The sequence below is a fragment of the Elephantulus edwardii genome, unplaced genomic scaffold (assembly GCF_000299155.1).
Source record: "Elephantulus edwardii isolate Elephantulus edwardi_28Jun2011 unplaced genomic scaffold, EleEdw1.0 scaffold00097, whole genome shotgun sequence".
Lineage (NCBI taxonomy): Eukaryota > Metazoa > Chordata > Mammalia > Macroscelidea > Macroscelididae > Elephantulus > Elephantulus edwardii.
The window spans coordinates 8,384,661-8,393,648 of NW_006399847.1; the positions used below are offsets into that span (position 1 = coordinate 8,384,661).

The following is an 8,988-nucleotide window of genomic DNA, read 5'->3' on the forward strand; positions in this document are numbered from 1 at the left end:
GTACATAGGGTCGCTATGAGTTGCAAACGACTCGACGGCACAAAACAAAAACAACAGCATGTGCATAGCAGCATTATTTACCACAGCAAGGAGTTGGATACTTCAGCTCTTTATTTGTTGCTATGTGCTGTCGAGTTGCTTGATAGTCATAGTGACCTGAACCCTACTCTATCTTGAACCAATTTCATTGTTTCTGACAAATCTACCCCTATTACCTCAGTCACTGAGTCAGTTCATCTCATCCAGGCTCTTCCTTTCTTGTGCTGTCCCTCCATCCTCCCAGGTATGTTGCCCTTTTCCAAGGACCAGTCCCTCCTGGCAACATGCCCAAAGTATATAACATGGAGCTTCAAAATCCTTGCCTCCAAGCAGTCTAGTTTCGCCCTCTCCAGACAGACCTGTTTGTCCTTAGCAGTCCATGGAATATTCAATACTCTTCTTCAACATCACAACTCAAAGGCATCGATTCTTCTTCTATTATCCTTAGTCATTGTCCAGCTCTCCGATGCATAGCAAGTAATTGTGAAGACCACAGCCTGGATCAGGTTCACCTTAGTCTCTAGACTGACATCATTGCTCTTCAGTACACTCAACTCTTTATAGCATAGATTAAAGTAAAACAAAAAAGTTTTTAAAAGTGAATCAATGTTGAAAGTATTGTTTTCCAGGCCTATGTGCCGCCAGAATTTGTGTTTTTTAGTTTTGTTGGACAGTTTATCTCATTAACATGTAAACCATCCTCCCTGTCCCACTCACTCCTCTCTATCCTCTGTCCGTTTCTCCCCACAATTGTATCCCTTTTTAGTGTTCTGTCTGCTAACTGATGGAACCTACCAAGCAGCTACAAGGAGAAAGGCCTGGATGGAGAGCTGCTTCCTTGAAGGTCACACCTGAGAAAACCTGTGAGGAGTTCTACTCTATTGTATGGGGTTGCTGTAGGTGAGAATTGGCTAGAAGTCACACAACAACAACAACAACAACCATAATAATAATATCCTGAGTCCGGAGAGTATGTCTGGTGCATGATTGTATCTCAATAAATAAGCACAACAAGCTCTCATTGCCATGGAGTTGGAGTGGACTCATAGCTGGCCTTGCAGTGGGTTTTTGGAGGCTGTAATCATGTCCTCTATCTCCTGAGAAGTTTCTAGAAGGTTCGGACATACCTAACTGCCCTTAGGTTAGCAGTCCGACTCCCTGACAATGACACCATAAGACAATGACAGTTTTAAATTTTTATCCCATGGACTTCCAAAAGAACAAACAAATATGGCTTGCATTCAGTGCAGCCAGAGTTCTCCTCAGAGGCAAGGATTATAAAAAGCTTCATTTTACATACTTTGGGCATGTTGCTAGGAGAAGCTATTACTTAGAAAGTGACATCATGCTTGGGAAGGCTGAGGCTTGGTGAAAAAGAGAAGACCCTCAACCAACTGGATTGACATAGTGACTGCTACAGTGAGCTTGAGTGTATCGGAAAGTGAGTGGATGGCACAGGATAGGATCTTTCGTAGGGTCACTGTACGTTGTACTCAACTCGATGACATCTAATAACAAAACAACCACCATTTTTATAAAATGACTAAGATAAAATGGAGAGATTTTTCAAAAGGAGAACCAATCAGTTTGTACTTACTATAGGCCATAAAAATACTAGGCATTGGTCATATGAAATGACCCTAAGAAATGTTTACTTCTAGACCATTAAGATTTTAAGGGAGAAATTTGCAGTAAGTGGCAACATTTCAAAATCAAGACTTCAGATGTAAACCTAGATTTCTAGCTCTTCTTGAAAACATGAAGGTAAGGTCCCTGGGCCTCTCCTGCTTTTACTGACTGATGCAACTTGAGCAATTACACTGAAGCTGGCTGGCTTTCCTTATTTCTTTTGTGGCCTCTACTCTTTCAGTTACTAGAATAAGTAACCAGCAAAGTTTACCAACCAGTTACTCAGGCTGGGGGTCAGATTGCCACCTAATGTATTGATTAATACATGTTGCGCACACACACACACACACACACACGCGCGTGCGCGCGCACACCATCTTATTTTATAAATTTTAATCACAGTTGTTTTTCATGAAAAGGACTGAGCTAACATATGTGATCTCTCTCTCATGGAGGCCTGGTAGTGTAATGCATTGAAGTATTGTGCTACTAAAAGTAAGATCAGCATTTTGAACCCCCAGTTTCCCTCCTCCTCTTCAAGTAAAGAGCAGAACCTTGGAAACCCACCAGAGGGTCTGTTTCACTGCCGTGGAGCAAATAAATTTAGTTATTGTGCTACCCATCTTATGGGGTTGCTGAGTTAGAATTGACAGCAGTGTGTTTCTTTATCAGTTGTGGCAAAGCAAAACCAAAAAACCCAAAAACAAAAAACACCCATGTATTGAAAGAAAAATGAGGGAATTTAAAACTGAAATGTCTGTTTGATCTTTAGTTCCCATCTCAAATTTTGCAAAGACTTAGAGAATAATTTTTCTAATTACCTAAGAGCCTATTGATTCTGACGCAGTGACCCTATTGTGTGGAATGTAATGAATGAAACCATCCCAGATCATTATATGTTGATCTTTAGAAGGGGATTATATGGGCCTAAAAGATTCTAGGTTGGATAGATTGGCATCAAATCATCTTCAGATTTCTTTTTCTAAAAGCAATATTCACCATAGCGAAACTGATATTTTTTGTCTCTAATATGCACAAGATAGATTGGCACAGTGACCATAGTAACAAATTGAGCGTGGTGTAGATTGTGAGGATGGTGCAAAATAGGGCAAAGTTTCATTCAGTCTGTTGTTCAGAGGCTCCATGAGTCTGAATCCACTTGATGACACTAGTAAAACAACAGTATCTAATATGTTCATTGTCTTGACCTATCTCTTTCTCCTGACACTGGTAAAAGCTCACTATGTTGATAATATTCTATTGTGCTTTCTTTGTTCTTAAGGTTGTGTTCTTTGGTTTGTATGGAGAAATTTGCTGTGGCATTTGAAATAATGGTGTAACAAGCAACATTTCAGCTTGAGTTTCTGGGCTGTTGGGCAGTCTAGGCTTATTCTCAACTAGGAAAACAAACTAAGCCACTTCCTTCTTTCTCTTGTTTGCTTTTTGTCCATTCATTTAACTAGCATCAATAAAGGTGGATGGAGACCTGTGTATCCAGTGCCTTTTCAGACCATGGCTGTAACCCAGACCGTTGCAACAAAGACATTGAATTCATGCAACAAAGAGCCTCAGAGTCAGAACTGTGTTTTGGGAAGTGGAAAAGTTGCCCCTTAGTTCACAAACATTTTGTATCTGCATTTATATTAGTCCATTTGTTGTTTTTATGTGCCATCCAATCACCTGCAACTCAAAGTGACCTTATTAGTCCATCTTTATGTCTATATTTGTAAAGGATCAGCGAAAATAAAAAATGATACTCAATATTGTCCTATAGCTGAGATTATATTTAGAATCATCTGACTTTTAAAACAGATTATCCATCTAGACTAGTATTGAGAATCCAAGAAAGATGACATGTGTACAAAATGAATAATACCTGAATAAAAACCTTGTTTTTCCAAGGATTTTCTAGGTTACATACAAATGATAATCCACAATATTTTTCATGACTGTATGACGTAAAATGGCCACAATTATGTCTGATGTTTATCTCATTATACCATAAACTTCCTGAGAGAGGACAGAAATAGAAGAGGGAAAGAATCAACTTTTCCTCAAAAATAAATATAGAAGTAAACCAAGGCTGTCCTAGGAATTCTAATTCTAAGACAATATTAAAACTTTCATAAAAAGGAAATTTATTTTCATAAATTGATTTATAATACTACAGTAACTCTTAATGGGACTAATTGGATTATAATTGAATTATGGTCAAAAAGTAAATATTTTATATTGAAGGGAACCCCTCCCTGCATTTAGCAAATTTTAATAACATATTTATTGGTTATCTTTCTGGAATAAATTTAATTAACATAGGAAAACATATTTTTCCTTCTTTTTTAAAATTTTATACATACAAAGTTCATTTCACACAGTTCTTTCCCCTTTCCTTTATCTACCCCTCCCTCCAATCATCAAATTACATGACCCTATGATTAAGCACCCCCCCCCCCCGCCTTGGATCCTCATACTCATTCTATAATAATGGTCTTATACAGTACTTTAAAATGTCAACTCTTGTTAAGTGAGACATTTACGAAGGTCTATGGGAGCTATGCATGTACTTTTACGCTGTGCCAGAAAAATAGCAGGTATGCTTTTTCTAGAAAAGTTAGAAGATGGGTATAGGTTTCTTAGAAGAGAATGAGGTATTTATAGTCTGTTCCTTGTGTTATGGTTGAAACCAGAGTTAGTGTCTCTGGTTTCCTTTTGCAGTGGACTCCCTGCTGAGCTTAAGGGCCTCCATATGTGGTGCTGGTGGGAAACATCTGGCCCATTTCCTTTGATCATGTCATTTGGCTGAACATTTGGCCAGTTGCTCTATCCCTTTTTAACCTGCTCAGTTGTTCCTTATTATTAATTCCTACCATAGCCACAAAAATTCAGGGAACTTGGGGTGCTGTACAATCACCTCCATGTGGGTGAAGATGCTGATTTTTTATTAAATTTTATGTTAAAATAATTTTAGACTTACACAGAGAGTCTTTGTGTACCCTTCTACTACTTTCCTTAATGTTAACATCTTACATAATAGTGGTGGTTCTTATGTACCATTATTTGCCATCGAGTCTCCTGCTCTGAACCCTGCCCTATACTGAGTCAATCTCATCATCTCTGACAGACCTAATCCCACTCCTTAAGTCACAGAGTTAAATCCATCTCATCCTGAGTCTTCCTCTCTTACAGTGTGCCTCCTCCCTTCCAAACATGATGTCCCTCTCCAAGGACTGGTCCCTCCTGGCCATGTGTCCAAAATCCTAGCCTCCAGGGAGCAGCTTAGTTTCACCCTCTAGAAGACAAACCTGTTTCTTCTCCTAACAGTCAGTGGTATGTTCAACACTCTTCTCCAGCACCATAATTCAAAGACATCAATTCTTCTTCTACCATCTTTAGTCATCGTCCAGCTCTCTGATGCATAGCAAGTAATTAGAGAGGGACATCATGCTTGGGAGGGTGGAGGGACAGCGCAGGAGAGGAAGGCCCTCTATGAGGTGGATTGATTCAGTGACTGGGATAATTGGGATGGGAGTGTCAGAGACAGTGCGATTGGCACAGGACAGAGTGGAGTTTAGGGCTGTTGTACATAGGGTCGCTATGAGTTGCAAGTGACTCGACGGCACATAACAACAACAACATGGCCTGAATCTCCAGACTGACATAATCGTTGCTCTTCAATACTCTAAAGAGGTTCCTGACAGTAGATTTTTTCATTACAATTCATTTTTTTATTTCCTGACTGTTGGTGCCAAGAGTGTTGATTGTGGAATCAAGCAAGCTTGAAATTGTTAACAATCTCAAAGCTGCCAATCAGCCCAATGATGAGAATCTTTGTTTTCTCGATGTTGAGCTTCAGTCCATATTGAAGACTGGAGTTCTTGACCTTTTGCAGCAAATGCCTCATGTCCTTCTCCGTTTCAGCAAGTAGGGTTGTCATCTGCATAACACAGGCTTCTGATGAGTATTCCTCCAATCCTGATGCCACATTCCTCCTCATAAAGTCCAGCCTCACAAATGATCTGTTCTTCATATAGACTGAAAAGGTATGAGGATAGGATGCATCCCTGACTCAGTCCTTTCCTGATTTTGAACCATTCAGTGTTTCCCTGTTCTGTTTTGAGGACTGCTTCCTAGTTCAAGAATAGGTTTCACATAAGCACAATTAAGTGTTCTGGTTATTTCCATTCTTCTCAAGGTTAGACACAATTTGTTGTGCTCCCCACAGTCAAATGCCTTTGCATAGTCAACAACGGTACCATTGTAAAAACTAAAACCAGAAACATTGAAATAACCTGTTAACTAAACTATGGACTTATTCTGATGTGACTAGTTTTGCCACAACTGCTTCTTTTTTCTGTTCCAGAATTTAAACTAGATCTTACACTGAATTGAGTTCTCACGTGTCTCTTGAATCCCTTCCCATAGATGACAACTTGCCCTTTTCTTTGGGGATCTTGGTCCTTTTGGGAAGAATAGATTGTTATTTTGTAGAATGTCTCTCAATTTGAATTAGTCTTTCGTGCTCAAGATTAGTTTGAAGTTTTTGCATTTTGGATGAGAATTTCACATTAGTAGTTTTGAGCCTCATAGCTTAAAAGATGTTGATATAACATTACTCTTTTTGAAAATACATTTTTCTTTTTAATTTTTTTATTTTATATTGGTTTGCTCACAGGGTTTGTATACATTGTGTTTCACATTGTGTTTCATACAATCATTCTCATGTATTATGCTTAATAAAAGTAATCACCATTGAACTATGCCTTATCATTTCAGGTCCCTGCTGGATTTTTCCCATTTCCTTTACCCTCTCCCTCCATCACTAAACTGTGCAAACCTGTGATTTCACCCTTATCCATCCTCACCTCTCTGCTCCCACCCCATCCTCCTTTGGGTCTCCATACATGTTTTACTAGTTATCCTTCTATTTTTACAATAATGGTTTTATGCAATATTTTTCCTTATGAGGTTGAGTTCATTCAGCATAAAGCTCTCTAGTCTCTCTGAAGTTATGTAGTATTTTTCAAAATTCTTGCTCCTAAGTGCTGCATAGTATTCCATTGTGTAAATATGCTACAATTTCTTTAATCCTTTTCGTTGTGGTTGGACGTTTAGGCTGTTTCCATGCTCAAAGAATAATACTCAATGAATATTGATGTAGAAATCTCTGTTTGTGTCTCAGTTCTAATTCCCTTGGGGTATATTCCTTCGTAATGGAATAGCTGGGTCATATAGAGTTTCTACTGTCAACTTTTTGAGGAAACACCAAACTGTGGACATGCCATTATGCTTGTTTTTTAAAAAAATTTATCATTTATTTATTAATTTTTATGAAAATTTACAGAGAATTTGGATATCCATTCATTCATTGTTTCACTTTTCTCCCTGCCCACCTCTCCCTCCAGTACACTCTTCTCTTTGAAAATTCTTTCATTGTTTTACAATCCCTCCTCCCAGGTCCACTCCACTATTCAGCCTTTGTGTTAGACTCCTGTCATAACAATATTACCTCATCACATAACCCTTTTAAACAGTTTTCTCCCTCATCTGTTTCAACACAGTATACATTATTTATCCCATCTTCCTCAGTCTCCCCTCAATCCCTATGTCAGTCCCATTTTACAATAGGGGCACTGTGAAGTATTTGTCCTTTTGTGACTGAGGTACTTCACTCAGCATAATGTCCTCCAGAGTCACCCATTTTGAATGATATTGCATGAGTTCCTTGTTTTTCAATGCCATTACTCTTGATGATAACTTTGGTCATCTAGTGAATGTGATGTCTACTTACCAGTTCTCTCTACTGTAAAGTGACTGTCCTTTGTAATGAATCGGTATCTTGGGGAGATAACTTTAAGAAGAGACAAATATTATTTTCTTCTCAAATTTACTTGTACTGATTTTCTATTCCATCTATGGATCTTACTAGAAAAATTTGTTAATATACCTTTCTAATGATGAACTTAAATTTCTCTCACTGCATGGTTAAAATCAAGAAGGGTGTGTTAGGGTTGTATCCTTTCTCCATACCTATTTTGTCTGTATGCTGAGCAAATAATTCATGAAGCTTGACTCTTATGAAGAAGAATGTGGCAGTAACATCAGAGGAAGATACATCAATAGCTCATTTTATGCAGACAATATAATCTTACTTGCTGAAAGTGAACTTGAAATGCTTGCTGCAGAAGATCTAGCACTATAGCTTTCACTATGGATTATATTGCAAAAACAAGAAAACAAAAATCTTTACCACTAGACTAATAAACAATATAATGATAGAAGCAGAAAAGATACCATCAGTCAGGAGACCAGGACACACATTGCATTAGCCTGGATGCATCGCAATTTCACTGTTGGGGACCTCGCCAAAATACTGAAGAACAATGATGTCAATTTGAAGAATTAAGTGTGCTTTAGTCAGGCCATGTTCTTTTTAATCACTTGCTATCTATCTAAGAACTGAATAGGAAAAAGGATGATGAAAGAAAATTGATGCCATTGAGTTGAGGTGTTGGAGAAGAGTCCTGAACATCCAGTGGACTGCCACCCCCCCCCCCAAAAAAAAAAAAAAAACCAAAAAAGAGATATGTTTTGGACTCTGCACAGATGACAAAGTTTCCTTTCTCATACTTTGAGCATGTTGTTAGGAGAGGCTATCCCTGAGAAAGGGACATTTTGCTTGGAAAAGTGGAGGGTTAGTGAAAGAAAGGAAGACAATCAATGAGATGGATTGATCCAGTGACTGCAGCCATGGCCTCAAGTGTGTTTGAGAGGCTGAGGAGAGCGTAGAATAGAACACGGATCAGGTATGTTGTTCATTGGGTTGCTGTGAGTCACCTAATCATAGTAACGATCTTTACTTGACTTATTACTTAAATTATTAAGTCAGCATTCAGTGTTCTCACTGACTCTATTTTATTTACCTCCCTCCCAGATAAAATGACAATCAGATGTAAAGGGGTATCAGTAGTCGTATAATCTGTTGTTCTTTTTATACTTTTGCCACAAAATACATTATCTGATCCAAGTTCATGAACTCTATGAAGAAAAATTCTCTAAGTTTTAAAAGCCCATAGATTTTTGTAAGCAAATTTCTATCAGAAGCTTAAAAGAAATGGTGATGAAAGAAAGAAGAAAAAAAGGATCAGAGAGCAGAGAGTTAAACAAATGCTTAAAGCTATAGTCAGAGGATGATGTAATTTGTGTAGTGCAAATGTTGAGACCCTCAGTTGTTGTTGTTGTTATGTGCCGTTGAGTCGTTTGCGACTCATAGCGACCCTATGCACACCAGCCCTAAACCCTGCTCTATCCTGCACCAACCTC

General features: G+C 38.4%; 1 protein-coding gene across 1 annotated transcript in view; it reads left to right on the forward strand.

Annotated features, from left to right (window-relative positions):
• The window catches only part of ARHGAP28 (Rho GTPase activating protein 28), a 326,300-nt gene that overhangs the window by 5,247 nt on the left and 312,065 nt on the right, over positions 1–8,988 (forward strand). The window lies entirely within an intron of this gene.